The 21,890-nt window shown below is 43.5% G+C and overlaps 1 protein-coding gene and 2 non-coding genes across 3 annotated transcripts in view; 2 read left to right on the top strand and 1 right to left on the bottom strand.

Moving 5' to 3' along the window:
- LOC124620838 (probable G-protein coupled receptor Mth-like 1) overlaps positions 1 to 21,890 on the bottom strand; it is a 548,776-nt gene that overhangs the window by 407,620 nt on the left and 119,266 nt on the right. The window lies entirely within an intron of this gene.
- Positions 12,429 to 12,503, top strand: Trnat-ugu. Its single transcript has one exon. It is a non-coding gene; the product is annotated as a tRNA-Thr (tRNA).
- Trnas-uga lies at positions 14,648 to 14,722 on the top strand. Its single transcript has one exon. It is a non-coding gene; the product is annotated as a tRNA-Ser (tRNA).

Below are 21,890 nucleotides of genomic sequence, written 5' to 3'. Positions count from 1 at the left end.
AGCATCTGGAAGGGATAAACACACCGGTCTACACAAGTAGAACAACACAGCGTTGCCAGATTGGTCGCAGTACTGCCGGTCTCGCTATTTACTCACACACCTCGTATTATATGAGGGAAGCCATTTGTCTATTGGCTTAAATGCTCCGCTATCGTAATTAAAACTGACAGCGAGAAATGAAACAAAGCTGCATATTCTGACAGTAGAATACAGCATTTTCTTTCTCACAGTCGGCTTTAATAAGAAACAAAGTTGTTTAAAAATATAGCCTATGTACGTAGGATTGTTTATTAAACTACTGGATAACAATTCGAAATAAACTGGTCAAGAATCCTTCGACTTCTTTTTTGCACATTGCATATATGAAAAACGCTGGAGCTCCAAAGAAACAGGTATAGGCACGCGTGTTCAAATACAGAGATATGTAAACAGGTAGAATACGGCACTGCGGTCGGCAGCGCCTATATAAGACAACAAGCGTCTGCGCAGTTGTTAGATCGGTTACTGCTGCTACAATGACACATTATTAAGATTTAAGTGAGTCTGAACATGGTGTTAGAGTCGGCGTGCCGGCGTTGGGACACAGCATCTCCGAGGTAGCGATGAAGTGGGGATTTTCCCGTACGACCATTTCACATGTGTGCCGTGAATATCAGGAATCCGGTAAAACATTAAATCTCCGGCACCGCTGCGCCCGGGAAAAGATCCTGCAAAAAACGGGACCAACTACAACTGAAGAGAATCGTTCAAAGTGATGGAAGTGCAACACTTATGCAAATTGCTGCAGATTTCAATGCTGTGCCATCAACAAGTGGCGAACCATTCAACAAAACATCATCGATATGGGCTTTCGGAGCCGAAGGGTCACTCGTGTAGTATTGATAACTGCATGACGCCAAAGCTTCGCCCTGGGCCCGTCAACACCGACACTGGATTGCTGGTGACTGGAAACATACTGCCGGGTCGGACGAGTCTCATTTCAAGCTGTATCGAGCGGATGGAGGTGTACGGCTATGTAGACCACCTCATGAATCAATAGACCTTCATGTCATCAGGGTATTGTTCAAGCTTTTGGAGGCTCTATAATGGTGTGGGTTCAAATCAAATGGTTCTGAGCACTATGGGACTCAACATCTTAAGTCGTAAGTCCCCTAGAACTTAGAACTACTTAAACCTAACTAACCTAAGGACATCACATACACCCATGCCCGAGGCAGGATTCGAACCTGCGACCGTAGCAGTCCCGCGGTTCCGGACTGCAGCGCCAGAACCGCACGGCCACCGCGGCCGGCTAATGGTGTGGGGCGTGTGCAGTTGGAGTGATATCGGACCCCTGATACGTCTAGATACGACTCTGACAGGTGACACATACGTAAGCATCTTGTCTAACATCTGCACCCATTCATGTCCTTTGTGCATTCCGACGGACTTAGGCAATTCTAGCAGGACAATGCGACGCCCCACGCATCCAGAAATGTTACAGAGTTGCTCCAGGAACACTCTTCTGAGTTTAAACATTTCCGCTGGCCACCAAACTCCCCAGACATGAGAATTATTGAGCATATCTGGGATACCTTGCAAAGTGCTATTCAGGAGAGATCTCCACCACTCTCGCACTCTTACGGGTTTATGGACAGTCCTGCAGGATTCATGGTGTCAATTCCCTCAAGCACTACTTCAGACATTAGTGGAGTCCGAGCTACGTCGTGTTGCGGCACTTCTGCGTACCCGCGGGGGCGCTACACGACATTAGGCAGGTGAACCAGTTTCTTTGGCTCTTCAGTGTAAAATACAGGCTATGTCCATCGAAATGTTTAGTGGAATATCGTGTAAAACTTTGAATGTAACTGGTCAAGTACTTTCGAAATGTTTTTCTAACGACGTTTCCCCTTTGTGTTTTATACATATTTATTGAGCACTGTGTTTTAATCTGAGGTATATTGGTCAAGACTTGTCGAGATGTTTGGTAACAATGTTTCCTCTATGCTGTTTCGAAACTAAGAAATTTGTAGGCTGTGTCTGTCTGAACGTTTATTAGAGCACTGTGTAAAAATTTGAAGCAAATTGCTCAAGAACTTTTCGAGATGTTCGGCGGCAACATTAAACGACTTGTCTTTATATAGTAGTACAGAGGACGATGACGTTGCAGTAAAACTCATGGGATGCGCCTACATAAGCAACCTGAATGCCGCCAGGATAATGCTTCCGCCGTGTACTGGTCTCGTGGAACTTAGGTAAAATGGCATGCAATAAAATACATTGTATACAGCCATACTGTTTTTCCCTGGGTAAAAATTCCGTTGCGGTTTCCATTGCGCCAGTTCTCCGCTGCACTGAAGCCGGTCCAATTGGCGAGTAGGTGCAGGCGTACGCTTGCGGTCTGCTGGCTAGAAACACGGCCACGATCCCGGCTGCCCGTGCTGGACGCCCCGGCGCCTGGTTCCAGCGTGGGCCTGGACGGCGGCGGCTGGAGCTATCTGGCTCCTTCCGGGCCTTATCGCCGCCCTCCTGTCTAAACACGCCGGCCAAAGACCGACTTCTGCAAACACTGCCGAATAAACAGCTGCTGGAGGCGAGGCGAGTCTAGGGCGGGACTCACGGCTGGCTGCCGCACGCATACGACCGAACAGCAACACATCTGTCTACAATGAGCCGGCCGTTGTGACCGAGCGGTTCTCGGCGCTTCAGTCCGGAACCGCGCTACTGCTACGGTCGCAGGTTCGAATCCTGCCTCGGGCATGGATGTGTGTGATGTCCTTAGGTTAGTTAGGTTTAAGAAGTTCTAAGTCTAGGTGACTGGTGACCTCAGATGTTAAGTCCCATAGTGCTTAGAGCCATCTGAACCATTTTTGTCTACACTGAGTTGATAAAAATCATGGAATACCTCCTGATAGCGTGTTGGAACCCCTTTTGCCCGGGATGGGCAGGCCGTTGGAAGTCCCCTGCAGAAAGATTGAGCCGTGCTGCCTCTAAAGCCGTCCACAATTGCGAAAGTATTGCCGGTAGAGAATTTTTTGCATCAACTGACCTCTCGATTACGTCCCATAAATGTTCGATGACATGTTGGGAGATCTGGTTGGCCAAACCATTCGCTCGAACTGCCCAGAATGTTCTTGAAACCAGTCGCGAACAACTCTGACCCAGTGACATGCCGCATCATCACCCATAAAAATTTCATCGTTGTTTGGGAACATGAAGTCCTTGAATGGCTGCAAATGGTCTGCAAGTAGCCGAACATAATTTCCAGACCAGCTGTACAGTCCATGACTGCAGCGCCCTAGACCGCACGGCTAATCCCGCGAGGAAAACCGAAGTCTGCCACCTGCTTTATCCTCTACTGAGAGTATGTGATAATTCCATTTCGATGCCTACAAAGTGGTACACGCAGGTGCTTGTATGAGTTAACCGATTCCAATTGTGACTCACTGATATTGCAATCCTAGGATACTACGTTTCTCCGTTTTGTAAAGGACACAATTTTACATTTCTGAAAATTTACTGCAAGTTGGCAAGTTTTGCACCACTTTGAAATCTTATCAAGATCTGAGTGAATACATATGCAGCTACTTTCAGACATCACTATACTACACATAACTCCATCATCTGCAAAAAGTCTGAGTTTACTATTGTACGCAAGCTCATTAATATGCAACATGAACAAAAAGGGTCCCAACACCCTTTCCTGGGTCACACCGAAACTAATTTCTACATGGTAATTCACCATCCAAGATAACTTGCTGCGTCCTCCCTATCATAAAAACCTCTATGCAGTCACGAACTTCGCTCGATACCTCATACGATCGTACTTCTGATAATATGCGTAGATGTGAAAGAGATTCAAATACTTCCCGGAAATCAAGAAATGCTGCCTTCATCCAAAGCTGTCAGCGTGTGGTGTGAGAAAAGTACGACTTGCGCTTCTCATGATCTATGTTTTCGGATTCTATGCTGTTTGGTATGGCGCAGACCATTCTGTTCGAGATATCTCACTATGTTTGAGCTCAGGATATGTAATAACTGCCTATTGCTAGCATCCTCTAACACACAGGCACCCTTCCACAGCACGGTTTAATGCCTACTATCTATACCGCAAACAAAATTTTGAAAATGAATTCGCCGGCCGCGGTGGTCTCGCGGTTAAGGCGCTCAGTCCGGAACCGCGCGACTGCTACGGTCGCAGGTTCGAATCCTGCCTCGGGCATGGATGTGTGTGATGTCCTTAGGTTAGTTAGGTTTAAGTAGTTCTAAGTTCTAGGGGACTGATGACCACAGAAGTTAAGTCCCATAGTGCTCAGAACCATTTGAACCATTTTTGAAAATGAATTCACGAGAATGAAAGAAATTGTATACAGTAATGCTTATGGTATGGTCGAACATGGCCGACAGAACAGACACAGCTCAAATACATAGATTTCTGTAAGAGCGCGACGGTCCCTTGACATTTGTTTCATTGTTAACGCACTAAGATAGTCCCAAATCGTTCGGCAATCAATAATTTGCGAGTAGGGGGTCAACGGACGAATGATGCTGCATTTGAGCTGGTCATGGACTGAGTCATAATGGCCAAAGGAGTTAAGGCAACCGCTTATGAGAATCGGTAAATCCAGGTTTGAGTCCGGCTCCACCATCATAAATATTTAACTTCCGTCATCACATTTCCACAACGCCCTGTAAGGCTGGAAGTCAAGAATTGGCACCCCATCCCTTCCCTTTCTCTATTTCATATAAAATTCAGGTAATGTACACCAAATTTCTGTACTAGGAGTATTGTTACCCATATTCTGTTCAATGGTAAAGACAAGCTTCTACCTTTAGGACGAAGTGTAATTTGTAGGGTCTCCTGCAATTCATGTGGCAAATTAAATGTACGTCAAGAACTACTTGATTGACTCAACATGAAAGGAAATGGACGCTGAAAAAGAAAGATTTCACCTTTTGCTGACCATGGTCTGAATGAATGTCATTCTTATGATGTTATATGTATTGCTCTTCATAGAGCGAACAAAGGCAGAAAACTAACATTACTGGAAATTCTGGCTGTCGCTAACCATCAATCACAGAATACTAACTTCAGTGATGTCCGCCCCCGGTAGCTGAGTGGTCGAGGCCTAGGTCACACGACATTTACATATTGCCGGCACGGTAACTCAGCGTGTTCGGTCAGACGGTTAGCTGCCCTCTGTAATAAAAAGACTGAGTTAATGGATTGACGACGAACTGAAGCGGGTGTCTTGCGACGTCCGCCCCGAGCAGATAGAACGAACGAAAACGAACAAAATGAGATTTAAAAAAATGAATAAAAATAAAAAGTGGTCAGCGCGACAGAAGGTCAATCCTAAGGGCCCGGGTTCGATTCCAGGCTGGGTCGGAGATTTTCTCCGCTCAAGGACTGGTTGTTGTGTTGTTCTAATCATGATGATCCACGCGCAAGTCGCCGAAGTGGCGTCAAATTGAAAGACTTGGCCCCCGGCGAACGGTCTACCCGACGGAAGGCCCTAGTCACGCGAAGTTACATTTTTTAGTGATGGAATACAAAAATGGTTCGAATGGCTATGAGCACTATGGGACTCAACTTCTGAGGTCATCAGTCCCCTAGAACTTACAAGGGAACCGCCCCATCGCACCCCGCTCAGATTTAGTTGTAAGTTGGCACAGCGGATAGGCCTTGAAAAACTGAACACAGATCAATCGAGAAAACAGGAAGAAGTTGTGTGGAACTATGAAAAAAATAAGCAAAATATACAAACTAAGTAGTCCATGCGCAAGATAGGCAACATCAAGGATAATGTGGGCTCAGGAGCGCCGTGGTCCCGTGGTTAGCGTGCGCAGCTGCGGAGCGAGAGGTCCTTGGTTCAAGTCTTCCCTCGAGTGAAAAGTTTACTTACTTTATTTTCGCAAAGTTATGATCTGTCCGTTCGTTCATTGACGTCTCTGTTCACTGTAATAAGTTTAGTGTCTGTGTTTTGCGACCGCACCGCAAAACCGTGCTATTAGCAGACGAAAGGACGTGCCTCTCCAATGGGAACCGAAAACATTTGATCGCAAGGTCATAGGTCAACCGATTCCTCCACAGGAAAACACGTCTGATATATTATATACGACACTGGTGACGGCATGTGCGTCACATGACAGGAATATGTTGTCGACCCACCTAACTTGTACACTTGGCGAATGGGTTCAAATGGTTCAAATGGCTCCAAGGACTATGGGACTTAACTTCTGAGGTCATCAGTCCCCTAGAACTTAGAACTACTTACACCTAACTAACCTAAGGACATCACACACATCCATGCCCGAGGCAGGATTCGAACCTGCGACCGTAGCGGTCGCGCGGTCCAGACTGTAGCGCCTAGAACCGCTCGGCCACTCCGGCCGGCTGGTGAATGGGTAAAAAGATTCTTCTACCTTGCCCGATTTAGGTTTTCATGTGGATGTGGTAATCACTCCCAAAAAAGTGATGAAAACATAAGGGTTTGTCACATAAACGGAAAATAAAAAATTAAACTTTTCACTCGGGGGAAGACTTGAACCAAGGACCTCTCGTTCCGCAGCTGCGCACGCTAACCACGGGACTACGGCGCTCCTGAGCCCACACTATCCTTGATGTTGCCTATCTTGCGCATAGGCTACTCAGTTTGTATATTTTGCTTTTTTTTTTTCATAGTTCCACACAACTTCTTCCTGTTTTCTCGATTGATCTGTGTTCAGTTTTTGAAGGCCTATCCACTGTGCCAACTTTAAACTAAATCTGAGGGGGGTGCGATGGGGAGGTTCCCTTGTTAGAACTACTTAAACCTAACTAACCTAAGGACATCACACACACCCATGTCCGAGGCAGGATTCGAACCTGCGACCGTAGCGGTCTCGCGGTTCCAGACTGTAGCGTCTAGAACCGCACGGCCACTCCGGCCGGCCGATGGAATACAGTCCCGTTATTTACTGTTGCTGAAGTAGCACGCAGCATGTTGTTATTTTTGTCCCCATAAGCAAATATGCTTGTTTCAAATAGTGTAACTGTTCCCCACATACATTCCCTTGACTTCTTCCTTCTTTCTAGTACCCCCTCCCCCTCGCCCCTCACCGTTCTTTCACCATTTCACCATATTCACCAGTTTTTTTTTCATGTTATACAGTAGTCTGTGCCAGTCTCTCAGGACTCACGAAATGTTTTGTCCTTTACATTCTTATATTTTTAATATTTAAATATACTGTAACGAACAGTTACTTTCCTTCAAAGCTTCTTTGTGTATTTTAATATACTCGTCTTTTTCATGTAGACCCTTAAAGCGTCACTAGACTTTGGAAAACAATCATTGTACAAACTCTCGCTGATGTTGTGTGGATTACATATTTAGTCTCAAAATTGTCTGAGCACAGAAGGCACGGACACATATCGGAAAGCATTCAGCCTAGGAAGGCGCTCACAAACTCCGTTGTTGCTAACAAATCCGCTACAAAGCTGTCTGGAACGACGGTGTTTGTGGGCGCGTTACTAACAAGGGGACCTCCCCATCGCACCCCCCTCAGATTTAGTTATAAGTTGGCACAGTGGATAGGCCTTGAAAAACTGAACACAGATCAATCGAGAAAACAGGAAGAAGTTGTGTGGAACTATGAAAAAGATAAGCAAAATATACAAACTGAGTAGTCCATGGCAAGATAGGCAACTTCAACGAGAGTGTGAGCTCAGGAGCGCCGTGGTCCCGTGGTTAGCGTGAGCAGCTGCGGAACGATAGGTCCTTGGTTCAAGTCTTCCCTCGAGTGAAACGTTAATTTTTTTATTTTCAGACAATTATCAAAGTTCAGGAACTCACACATAACCAACTTCGCTTCCAAAAATTCCAGGACATGTTCAGATTTACTTGGACATATGCAGGATTTGACCGTCTACACACGGAAAAAATTGAAAACGTTAAAAACATATGTTTTGACAGACCACAGGGAAAACTGTGCGACTGTGAAACTGTTGCATTCATTTGTTGCAGTTTATGTGACAAACTCTTATGTTTTCATCACTTTTTTGGGAGTGATTATCACATCCACAAGAAAACCTAAATCGGGTAAGGCAGAAGAATCTTTTTACCCATTCGCCAAGTGTACAAGTTGAAACGTCCCCTTCTGAAAAATTGCACAAGGCTGTGCTTAAACTGACACACAATATTTTTGGCGCAACGCAATCTGACTTTCAATAATCCCTACAAAAGAATGGCCCTGACTAACATTAACCTATACCTTTCACAAACCACTTACCTCACAAAAATCTTCGTTACTCGAACTACTGCAATACAGCGAGCGCCACTACTGCCAGCCAGCTACATAAAAGATTCAACTACGGAAGGCACTAACTACTGATAGGCATAGTTAGCAAATGAAGGATTTTAATAGAGAACAAACAATGTAATTACCTTAACAGTGTAGAAAAATCATAATATACATAGCAGTTCATGACATCTAGTCTTACAAATTTCAAAACTCCACCATCTCTCTCCCCACATCCACCACTGCTGGCGGCTCACCTCCAACTGCGCAACGCTACGCGCTGTTCACAGCCAACTGCGCAACACTACAATGGCGAATATTACAACAATGCAAACCAGCTACAGACTGCACACAGCACAGCCAGTGATTTTCATAAAGAGCGCTACGTGGCGTTACCGATAAAAAAACTAGACAGCCTACTTATAAAGTTAGGTAGGTCGACAACATATTCCTGTCATGTGACGCACATGCCGTCACCATTGTCGTATAGAATATATCAGACGTGTTTTCCTGTGGAAGAATCAGTTGACCTATGAGCTTGCGATCAAATTTTTTCGGTTCCCATTGGAGAGGAACGCCCTTTCGTCTGCTAATCGCGCGGTTTTGCGGTGCGGTCGCAAAACACAGACACTAAACTTACTACAGTGAACAGAGACGTCAATGAACGAACGGACAGATCATAACTTTGCGAAAATAAAGAAACTTTTCACTCGAGGGAAGTCTTGAACCAAGGACCTCTCGTTCAGAAGCTGCTCACGCTAACCACGGGACCACGGCGCACCTGAGCCCACACTTTCCTTGATGTTGCCTATGTTGCGCATGGACTACTCAGTTTGTATATTTTGCTTATTTTTTTCATAGTTCCACACAACTTCTTCCTGTTTTCTCGATTGATCTGTGTTCAGTTTTTCAAAGCCTATCCACTGTGCCAACTTATAACTAAATCTGAGGGGGGTGCGATGGGGAGGATCCCTTGTAAGCTCTTTCCAAGCACTCAAATGGTGCCAAAGAAGTTCGAAATAAGACGTAAGGGTCGCTATTAGTTTATTTCGGCAAGTATTGCATAATATCTCGACATTTACACCCTGGTACGCTCGAAGTGAAGATACGGGACCTGCGCCGTTTAACGGTGCAAGCTCTCGCGAGCAGGACGCAACCTGCAACAGCCGTCGTTTCGACAGGCCGGGTGTACGTGACGCAAGCGGGGTCGGTTACTCGCCGGCCGAGAACCCAGCGTCTGTCTGTGCCAGGTGGTCAAGTCTTTGTACTGCAGCCGTACAGGCCAAACAAGAGATTCCGACAAACTTCTGACTTGTCTCTTTCGCAGTTTAACGTACTCCTTGAGTACACGGCCCAGGAATTAACTCCGTTTGCTGTGTTAAGCTTCAATAGTCTGTGATATCGATCTTTTATAGACACTGAAATCAGTTGCATAAACGGGTATGATGTTTCCTGTCGCAGGTATCAAACTAGCGTTACCATAATTTCTGTCTGCCAAACCGGGACGTTTCTCATAAACTGAATAACAATGGACGTAATTTGGGAAGCAGGAACCGAGACAATCTGGGACACTTATCTTTTTTAAAAAGTGAATTAATTGATGCAAATATTTTCTCGGTTGTTTGATTACTACCATCTGCGGGTATACCAAAATAACTGACCTTTGAGAGATCATCGCATATTCGTCTATATGTGTCGCGCGCTAACACTAATTTCACAATTGCTGTTGATTTTGTTCTGCCCAATGCCACATTATTTGTTGTTACGGAATCATTTAACGGTTCGAAGCATAGGCTAGAGATGCAGTCCATCGATTTCAAAGACTTATGATGTTTAGCGGTACGACAACACATTGCTAATTCCGCTGCTGTTACTAATTTGTCCTGTTTAAATGAATTTGAAACACAACTGTCCATTTTTTTTTTTTACGTGTCTGGAGAACAGACGTCCGTCTTGAGCTTTACGCTGGCTGAATGATCCTTAATATTTGCTATTCCCCCATGTGCAATGAAAACACTACACAAATTACACATTCTACTTCATAGTCACTTCTCTCTCGTTTTACGAAGAACCATGCTTCTGGATATTTTCTTTGGGATTAACACTTCGACATTTCGAGTTGCTTGAAACAATCAAACACTTTAATAACAAATTAATCGCGATACGACAGAGAAACAAAGATTCACGTTGATGCATAGCTTATACTGAACTGAGGTAGGGGGTCGGCCGCAGTGGCCGAGCGGTTCTAGGCGCTTCAGTCCGGAATCGCGCTGCTGCTACAGTCGCAGGTTCGAATCCTTCCTCGGGCATGGATGTGTGTGATGTCTTTATGCTAGTTAGGTTTAGGTAGTTTTAAGTCTAGGGGACTGATGACCTCGGATGTTAAGTCCCATAGTGCTTAGAGCCATATGAACAATTTTTGAGGTAAGGGACAATAATGAAAGTTCATCAGCGCTACGCACAATAATACTCCCTAAGGGTTTGAAGTCAGGGTTTCGGTATTTATCTTAACATATGGACTTTTAATACAGATCCATTCAATCATTTGACGAAAATCTAGACAGTATGAGAATATTTGTCTGAAATCCGAAATCCCGGACAATGTGCCTTCGCGAAAATAGTTTTCGGAACATCGGTTTCTTTAACCTGAAACGGAGATTATCCCGGGAAACCGAGACATCTGGAAACCCTAATCAGACAGAATGCCTTTGACCAGTGCATAACAACTGTACTACTACGAAACCGCACTCGCGAAATAACATGGCGGAACCCAATGTATTGCCGTGTTCACTGGTACTTGCAAATCGATGAAACAGGTAACATAAACTGGTGATTAAAACACTCAATACATACGAAACTTCAAGGAGTATCAAAGCGGATAAAATATGACGGTCATTAATTCACACAAACGTGAGAATCAACATCTACTGACCACGTATCGTGTGTAAAATAATTACAACGTTAACATGACAAACTCTAGGAACTGCAAAGACTAAGTTGGACGTCCACTGCCAAATTTAAGAAACAGTTCTTAGAAATTCATCTCAAAATATAATTAAAAAGAGCAATATCGTTTGACTCACGACAATACAGACAGCTGACGTTTTCTCTTGTGGTATTCTCTGTGTTGCGACTCTAGAAACAGTGCCGTTCTATCGAGTTTCGTTCTCTTTGATTTCATTAGGGAAACATACACCGAAAAAGGAATTAAATACCAGATGATACTTTAGTTAGTTAGTTACAACTTCCATGGGACATTTGAGCGTTTCTTTTATCGAAATGATGTGGAACGAGCCAGTTTGCTGGACATCTATACATGATTAGTGTTAAAGTAAATGATCACATTTTTTATTCCTACTCAAGCAACTACACTTAAAAATAAGGTTTTGTTTTATTTTATTTTTTACTGGCTAACAGTTATTAAGTAGAGATTCATCAATGGATTAGGAGTTGTTACATTTAAAACTTGCTTTGCTATCCATCAGACATTTTATGTTATTCGGCAAATGATGAAACATTTTTGATGCTGCTTATTGAACTTCTTTCCGGGCCACTGATAGCTTTAATAATGGGCAATAATGGCCATTTTACCTATAGTGTTGTAGGTGTTCTTGTCAAATGGTGATCGATTATTTGAGACGAATTTCATTAGTGACTACATTATATATTATGACAGCACAGTTAAAATGCCCAGCTCCTTGAAGAGGTATCTACATGACGCCCGTTGGTCAACACCACACCTTCTTATTGCTCGCTTTTGCGCAATCAATACTTTTCTAAGAGATGGGTAACCCCAGAAAATTATTGCACAAGTCATTAGTGGGTGCCCTTTTGCGCAGTCAGTACTTTCTTACTAAGAGATGAGTTACCCCGTAAAATTATTCCATAAGACATTAATGAGTGGAAATGTGCCAAATACGTCCGGAGGTTGATTCGTTGTTTTCCAAGATTAGCAATTATAAAAAAGGAAAAGTGGCTGAACTTAGCGGTTTGAGAAGCTCAGTAGTATGCATCTTCCATTTTCTGAGAACCACTTTATAATTCGTTACAAAATGATGGGCAAACATCTATTAGGCGCACTACGAATGTAGTGTTGTGGACATGTTGGGAATGTGGATCTCACGGGGAGCGTGCAAGGGATAAGTCCCTGCAGGCGCACTATCCTCTGTGCCCGCGGTGGCTCAGATGGGTAGAGCGTCTGCCATGTAAGCAGAAGATCCCGGGTTCGAGTCCCGGTCGGAGCACACATTTTCAACATGTCCCCAATGAAGTGTATCAACGCCTGCTTGCAGCTAGGGTGTCCATTTGATTATCATTTCGTTACAAAATATTTACAATCGCTTCCTTCGCTTTCTTTCTAGTGGGATTTATTACAACTCTAGTATCATCTTTATCTCTGTTTCTTTTTTTTTGTTCAAGGAATTGCGCTGAGAATTATCATGTACTTGTGCAGCAGTATTTTCTTATTAATTTTTCCTGTTTTGTTCAGGTATGGGATTATCTGGAGCGTAGTCAACTGCTTCCACACTGCAACCAGACGGAATTACGACTTAGCGGATCGAAAGGTGGTTCATAACCCCATAAAAACTCCAGGACAATGCTTAACCTTGTTTATTCGGTTCCAACCAAGAAATTATTGTTCTATGGGCCCAATGCAACGGCCACTTAACCGCAAGTAAAAATTTTCACGAAAGTTTCCTCCTTGAAACGAAGGTTGGATTATTCTACAGCAGTGCACATCAATGCATGAAACCCAAGTCTTTTCAACTCGCTCTTTCGATACTTTCTCCTGGGAAGGAAAAACACCACTCTCAGCTATACTTTCTTGGCAGTATAACATTCCCTACAAATATCACTGTTTCCTTGTTCATTTATTAGCTCAAGTACACTTGAATTATAACGCATTACAACGACGGCTTAGATATATAAAAGATGATTCACATTACCGGTTTCCACAAATATTTGCCATCTTCAGATGGACATAATCCACGAATAGTTCGTACCGACAAACAAACTGAGTTCAGCAGTTTGAACTTCATACATTACTTTAAAATTTCAGTGAACGCACATCATATTGCCAGCACGATAAAAGACTTGTTGAAGTGTTAGACTTATGATGTTCAGAGTTCTTACCTATATTTGTTTATTTGTACGAATCTTTTCGTGGATTAAGCACGTCTGAAAATGACAAAATATTTGCCGAAACCGGTAATGTGAAAATTCTTTTATATATCTATGCGATCGTTGGCGTAATAAATTATTATACAAACGTTACAAAGTTCACACACTTACAGTTGGCAATATGTCAGTTTTTATACAACGAAGTACATTTAAGATTGAATTACACTACATTAATTCTAAATACTTAATAGTTAATCTCAAGCAAACATGTAGTCTAGCATATATGGAATTGTGGTTTCCAATAACTAATTCCTCACAATCCCCTCTAAATGGTCTGCCACTACAATCTTCCCAGATGTGTTGGGCAGTCTGCTCCGGTGCGCCGCAGTAGCAAAAAATGTGTGTGTATTCCTGAGGAACCAAACTGGTGAGGTCATCGGGTTCTAGCCTTACAGACTACTTAAACTAACTTATGCTAAGAACAACACATACGCCCATGCCCGAAGGAGGATTCGAACCTCCGGCGGGAGGGACCGCGCAATCCGTGACATGATCCAGATTAATTTCCTTCGCTGAGTTAAGGATGGTGTGTGACTCAGAATAGACAACTAGGTGGTGAGAGTAGACCTAATTGTTCCCGAAATGAAACGGATAGTATTATTAACTTCGACATCAATTTTGTTTAAATGAGCGCTGTTCAATCATTCTAGTGCACAGTACTCAACCGCAGAGCATACCAAGCTAGATGCAGGAGTCGGCTGTGTTGTCGCTGGGGATTTCCATGTAGTTCTACAATTTTTTTTTTTTAACTGGAGTGTTTCTTACTCTTGGCTTGGCGGCAGTTTTGTGAGGCGCAGTCAGGGATTTTCTCTGCCTCGTGATGACTGGGTGTTGTGTGATGTCCTTAGGTTAGTTAGGTTTAAGTAGTTCTAAGTTCTAGGGGACTGATGACCATAGATGTTAAGTCCCATAGTGCTCAGAGCCATTTTTGAGGCGCAGTTTAAAAGACAAGAGTTCTGCTCATCCTTTTTAGGCTTCAGATCTACTACATGCAATTTTGTTAGCCGGCCGCGGTGGCCGTGCGGTTCTAGGCGCTCCAGTCCGGAGCCGCGCTGCTGCTACGGTCGCAGGTTCGAATCCTGCCTCGGGCATGGGTGTGTGTGATGTCCTTAGGTTAGTTAGGTTCGCAGGAGAGCTTCTGTAAAGTTTGGAAGGTGGGAGACGAGGTACTGGCAGAAGTAAAGCTGTGAGTACCGGGCGTGAGTCGTGCTTCGGTAGCTCAGTTGGTAGAGCACTTGCCCGTGAAAGGCAAAGGTCCCGAGTTCGAGTCTCGGTCGGGCACACAGTTTTAATCTGCCAGGAAGTTTCATATCAGCGCACACTCCGCTGCAGAGTGAAAATCTCATTCTAGGTTTAAGTAGTTCTAAGTTCTAGGGGACTGATGACCACAGCAATTGAGTCCCATAGTGCTCAGAGCCATTTGAACCATTTTTTTGCAATTTTGTCCATTTAGAAATCTACTGACTTAAAAATTCATAAAGGAATTCATAAGGAATTATGTAAGTTTCATTGGCCTCCTTGTATAATTAATATTAAAAATCTACATCTACATCTACATCATACTCCGGAAGCCACCTAATGGTGTGTGGCGGAGGGTACTTTCAGTATCACTGTCTGATTCTTCCAACCCTGTTCAACTCGCGAATAGTGCGTGGGAAGAATGTATTGGCTCTAGTTTCTCGAATTTTCTTCTCTTGGTCAGCACGCGAGATGTGTGTGGGGAAGTAATATGTTGTCCGACTCCTTCCGAAAAGTGCTGTCCGAAATATCAATAGTAACTCTCTCCGTGATGCACAACGCCTCTCTTGTAACGTCTGCCAGCGGAGTTTGTTTAGCATCTCCGCAACGCTCTCTCGCCAGCTAAACGACCCCGTGACGAAACGCGCCGTTCTTCATTGGATCTCCTCTATCAGTCCTACGTGATGGCGATCCAGGCAGATGAACAATGCTCAAGAATCAAGCAAACAAACGGCTTACAAGCCACTTCTTTCGGCGATGAGCTACATTTCCTTAAGATTCTTCCGATGAATCTGAGTCTGGTGTCTGCTTTTCCCACTATCTGTTTTATATGGTCATTCCACTTAAGGTCGCTCTGGATAGTTACGCCTAGATATTTTACGGCAGGCGTTGTCTCCAGCTGTTTGTCATCAGCAGAGTAGCTAAGAGTAGTGGATTTCTTTTCCTATGTATGCGCAATATGTTACATTTACTTACGTTCAGGGTCAACTGCCAGAGCCTGCACCAATCATCAATTCTCTGCAGTTTGTTCTGCAAATTCTTACTATCTTCTGGAGTTGCTACTCTGGTATAAACAACTGCATCATCTGCGAATAGCCTTAAAAAACATCCTACGCTTTCTACTAGATCATTTATATATATTGTAAACAGCAACGGTCCTATCACACTTCCCTGTGGTACTTCGGGTATTACCTTCACATCTGTCGATTTTGTTCCGTTAAGAGCGACGTGTTGAGTTCTGTCTGCAAGAATGTCTTGAATCCAATCGCAAGTCCGCTCCGATACTCCGTAAGCTCGTATTTTTTTAATTAAACGGCAATGCGGGATGTTGTCAAATGCCTTACTGAAATCAAGGAACACGGTATGAACCTGATGGTCGTTGTCCACTGCGTTATGGATCTCGTGGAGGAACAGAGCGAGCTGAGTTTCGCAGGATCTCTGTTTGCGGAATCCATGCTGATTTTTATAGAGGTGACGTCCATTTTCCAAAGACGTCATAATTCCCGAGCATAAAACATGTCCCATAACTCTACAACAGCTGACTTCAACGATATCGGTCTATAATTGTGTGGATCTGTGTTACGGCCTTTCTTAAAAAGGGGAATGACCTGCGTTTTTTCCAGGCGTTAGTAGCCTTCCGTTGCTCAAGCGATCAACGATCGGTACTTCAATTTCCACACAGAAATTTTTTCATATTAATATTACGATATCGGACAAAGGTTTTAGAAGATCGACGAACTCATGGCGATCGACCCAGATATTGTTGTTCTTGTCACCCTATAACTCGTCTATACTATCCCCGCAGCACAGATGTAAATTTTTTCTACTATGTATTACTCGTAATGGCCGGAAGAAAACATCTTTACGAGAAGGTACAGTCTATTTTTGGCAGCCACTCGCATGTCGTAGCACATGGCTACCCTCAGGGAGTTGGGCGTGGCCTAGTTTTCGCTGCAGCCGCGATACACCGGCACACGTGCGGGACGATAACCTTGAGCGTGTAATCAGTTGCACTTCCCCGCGCAGCGCAGGCATCCGGCTCTGCCGAGTTCCGCGACTGCAACAACAGGCGTTTCGTGATACCGCATCTTCCGCAAACATCGCCGGCTACTCCAGTAGTTACACAAGATAACATGCCCTTCGCTTCTCAAAACACAGTAGATGCATTTACAACAAACTTGCGTACCTACTGCTGCTCGAACATGTATAATGCTGCACGGGATATGTAGGAACACCAGCAGTGATAATTTGTGTTTATCCCATTCTAACTGCTATTGCATTTCGCATTTTATCGCTTACCTTCCAATCTCTTCTTTTTCAGTGTCGTTTAAAAATACACCCAGGAACACTGACAACAGCGCATCCTGTGGGAAGGAAGATACAAATGCGGAACTTGTGAGAACCGATATGCAAATGATCCTCAGTGGGTGCCAATGCACATACTCACAGAGCATCCAGTGGCGTTTAAATCGGGCAGGGAACCCTATGTAAACGGTTCACTGGCAGAGTCGTTGCTAGGTATTTTGCCGCCCTAGGCGAGAACTGCGAAATGAAGCCCCTCTTTTTTTACTACCATTGACCTCCCCGATATCCCTCCCTTGTTCAAATGGCTCTGAGCACTATGGGACTTAACTGCTGTGGTCATCAGTCCCCTAGAACTTAGAACTACTTAAACCTAACTAACCTAAGGACATCACACACATCCATGCCCGAGGCAGGATTCGAACCTGCGACCGTAATATCCCTCCCTCCCTCCCTCCCATCATCACCAACATCTGACGGCATGACAATGTAAATCTGTTATACCGGTAGTTTTGCAAAATAACAGTCACCAAAGTGCAATATGCAGCACAGAGATTATAGTACGCCCTAATGTGTACATCATACTAAGACAACAGTTTGAAAGCACAAGACAAACAATTTCGACAATTATGTCCCGTCGATGAACAAGTCATGACAGTCTCATCCTGGTTATTATCTGCGTATATGTCAAACTGTAAGAAATTTGTTTGTCAAAAGACAATGTAATTAATTTCTCGTCCTGTGAGTCTCAGACACACACAGACAGACTTAAAGACAGATACCATCTCATTTTTATGTACGGGTATGATGAGCTGCACTTACCATTGGCTATTTTTAGATATGTTGGAAGAGAAGTGCGAAACCTGGCTTGTGAATACCTGGTAGACTATCCAGAGGAATACAAAAACTTTGTGTTCTGCCTTACGACTTGTCATGGGGGAAGCCTCGTCACAGAGGTTGTAAGAGGTCCGAGCAGATTTAATTTCGATGTATTGCTCATGCGCTGCCTGCGATATGCAAGGTCTCTGACCAGAGAGCAGTGTTGACTGCAGTAGGAACTGTGTAGCTGTAGCAGTAAGTTGTTGCTAGTCTGCAGTCTGCTCTGGTCTGGTATAGTGTATCATGTTGGCTGGGCCGGTCGCGGTGCAGCGATGCCGGAGCCTGAGTATTATTGTATAAGGTAAAAAGCCAATGTTATGTGAACTCCCATGTAAATCTTTTAAAAAATGTCCTAATAATAGTCTTTGTCATATAAAGTAATTTCTAACAAGCATTCATTTCAATTTAAAGAATTTACTAATTTCTCCAATCCATGATCATCCCGATTGTTGCAAAAGAAAAATCAGTTGCTTCCTTTCATAAATGACAAATCTATCGGCCAGCATTGCACAGGGCTGTGCCAGAAAACATTTTAAGAGCAGGTATATATGCGTTATCCGGCGACTTCATTGAGGTAAGAATTTTTTCTCCTTTTTATTCAGAATGATCTTTCAGGGCTATGACGCAGCACTGCTGACGTCCAAAATTTACCAGGTTAAATTCACAGTCCATTATTGAAAAGTTATAAGTGAGCAACAATTTAATTGAGAGGTTAGTTACATTGTACAGGGTGATTCAAAAAGAATACCACAACTTTAGGAATTTAAAACTCTGCAACGACAAAAGGCAGAGCTAAGCACTATCTGTCGGCGAATTAAGGGAGCTATAAAGTTTCATTTAGTTGTACATTTGTTCGCTTGAGGCGCTGTTGACTAGGCGTCAGCGTCAGTTGATGCTAAGATGGCGACCGCTCAACCGAAAGCTTTTTGTGTTATTGAGTACGGCAGAAGTAAATCGACGACAGTTGTTCAGCGTGCATTTCGAACGAAGTATGGTGTTAAACCTCCTGATAGGTGGTATATTAAACGTTGGTATAAACAGTTTACAGAGAATGGGTGTTTGTGCAAAGGGAAAAGTTCTGGACGGCCGAGAACGAGTGATGAAAATGTAGCACGCATCCAGCAAGCATTTGTTCGCAGCCCAGGAAAATCGACTCGCAGAGCTAGCAGAGAGCTGCAAATTCCACAATCAACTGTATGGAGAGTCCTACGAAAAAGGTTAGTTATGAAACCTGAACGTCAACTACCCGAGGCGATGGATCGGCCGCCAGGCAGCCCGTGACAGAGCACTTCATCACTGGCCTCCAAGAAGCCCTGATCTTACCCCCTGCGATTTTTTCTTATGGGGGTATGTTAAGGATATGGTGTTTCGGCCACCTCTCCCAGCCACCATTGATGATTTGAAACGAGAAATAACAGCAGCTATCCAAACTGTTACGCCTGATATGCTACAGAGAGTGTGGAACGAGTTGGAGTATCGGGTTGATATTGCTAGAGTGTCTGAAGGGGGCCATATTGAACATCTCTGAACTTGTTTTTGAGTGAAAAAACACCTTTTTAAATACTCTTTGTAATGATGTATAACAGAAGGTTATATTACGTTTCTTTCATTAAATACACATTTTTAAAGTTGTGGTATTCTTTTTGAATCACCCTGTATTATTACCAGGTTACTGAATTTTTTTTTTTTTGTTGGGACGTTACACTGAATGTGAACGAAATAATTATATTTTTTAGTGTTGAGAGGTCTAGGAAATTTTCTGTTTTTGAGCTTAGATTAAATGTGAATGAATTTTGTGGGGAGGTTAAATGTCAATGAATTTTCTGTTTTGAGGTTACACTAAATTAGAATCTTATTCATATTACTTATTTTATTTTGTGGGGAGGTTACAAGGTCCACCGCATGAGCGTCTGGGGAAGTGATTCCAGTGGTGGTTTCCCCTTGCCTTCCACTGATGATGATGAAATGATAATGAAGAAAACAGAAACCCAGTCCCTGAGTGGAGAAATCTCCGACCCAGCCAGGAATCGAACCCGGGCCCCTTGGCGTGAGAAACCGACGCGCTGACCACTCAGCTATCGGGGCGGACACAGGAATAATAGTAGCACTAAAAACGTCAACAGAACCACTCAATATAGCTGACGTTTGACAAACGATCTGCAGAGATAAAAACAAAAAAAGGGAACTGAGGGTGGCATGGTATCGAATCATAACATCATCGCAAGCCAGCACACATGTCCCGCTCCGGCGCTCGACAGAGATGAATCAATGCCATGTTTAAATAATTACTATTAAAAACAGTCTTGATCACGATTTATTTAACAAGGTGACCGGTTTCGACCACTACTGTGGTCATCTTCAGACCTATAAGTTGTATACAAAGCTCTAATTAGAGGGCTACATACATTAAAGACTGGCATATAACTTGAGGAATAGCAATGCCTTAAAAAAAACATGGCACATGTAATCTAGATATCAACTTCATAGATAATATTTCATATATACGGACAACTACTTCGTATCGTATTTGTGCAGCATGTAGTGTACATGTCAGCTACAGATTATTGTAACTCACTCTTTTCGTTTCAATAAAGACAAGTTGCTGCTCAATAATACATCGTCTGACGCCACAGTCTTTGCCATTCTACTTCGCAACAACTTCGTTGGAAAGAAGCCTGCTGCCACATCTTTGCACTGGCGTTTGTCCTCACCATGGCAACCACTAGTTCGACTATCGACTTTACAACAACTTCAGTGAAAAAAGCCTACTGCTTCATCTTTGCAACGGCGTCTAACTTCACCATAGCAACCAGTGGTTCCAAACGGTTCACTGACAGGCCTTGAGAGGGCAACCCATGTACTGCCAAACCGAAGTTCATTTTCCTACATATTTAAATATTTTTAACGTTTCTTAATTGATAATAGCTGTTTAATAAGCTAAGTTTAGTGTGTATTTATTTCTAATTCTTGACAATGTTCTTTTAACTAAGAAATTTTAAATTGTAATTCGACTTGTAACTCATTGGTTAATAATGACATCATGCAGTCAGAAGTGGGTGGAGCCTCCATTATATATAGTAAGACGTGCACTGGTTTCTTCAGTAGTGATTCTCCAACAGAAAGAGGTTCCTACTCAATGATAATTCAACGTTTTATAGCCTTACAGCTTTATAACTTTATGTATTTTCTTTAATGTATGTAGCCCTCTAATTAGAGCTTTGTATACAACTTATGGGTCTGAAGATGACCACAGTAGTGGTCGAAACCGGTCACCTTGTTAAATAAAACGTGATCAAGACTGTTTTTAATAGTAATTATTTATAAGACATTGATCACTGCTGTTCCCGTAATGCATTCAAATGCCATGTTTGTTTCCGTTTCGTACACAATAACAGCTGCTCTTGTTTTGAGGTAGGTAGAGACAATGTGTATAGGCCGGCCGGTGTGGCCGAGCGGTTCTAGGCGCTTCAGTGTGGAACCGCGCGACCGCTACGGCCGCAGGTTCGAATCCCGCGTCGGGCGTGGATGTGTGTGATGCCCTTGGTTAGTTAGGTTTAAGTAGTTCTAATTTCTAGGGGACTGGTGACCTCAGATGTTAACTCCCATAGTGCTCAGAGCCATTTGAATTTGACAATGTGTTTATTTTCGCCAAAGTGAGTGAAGACTTATTAAGTAACTGCTCCGTAGGGCTTTGAAAACAATACAGTGTTTTAATTTTTCCTCTCTTTCATTTTCTATTCTCATTTGCTCTATTTTTTTTTATATGTTCGAGTTTTCCGCCCTTTGCCGCCCCTAAAATTTTGCCGCGCTAGGCGGCCGCCCAGTCCTGCATAGTGGTGGAGACGGCCTTGCGCAGTGGGCAAGTCTTAACACGTGTCGAGCACATCCCGACTCGGGGAGGGTGTTAACAGGCGCAGAATGGCAGATAGACGTTTCAGACGACATTTCTCACAGTTGACCCAATTTTAGAGGGGCGTAATCACCGGTATAAAAATCGCAGGCTGGTCGACACGCCGTGTGGATCACCAGGT

The sequence above is a fragment of the Schistocerca americana genome, chromosome 1 (genome assembly GCF_021461395.2).
Source record: "Schistocerca americana isolate TAMUIC-IGC-003095 chromosome 1, iqSchAmer2.1, whole genome shotgun sequence".
NCBI lineage: Eukaryota > Metazoa > Arthropoda > Insecta > Orthoptera > Acrididae > Schistocerca > Schistocerca americana.
This window is presented reverse-complemented; position numbering and strand designations above follow the sequence as displayed.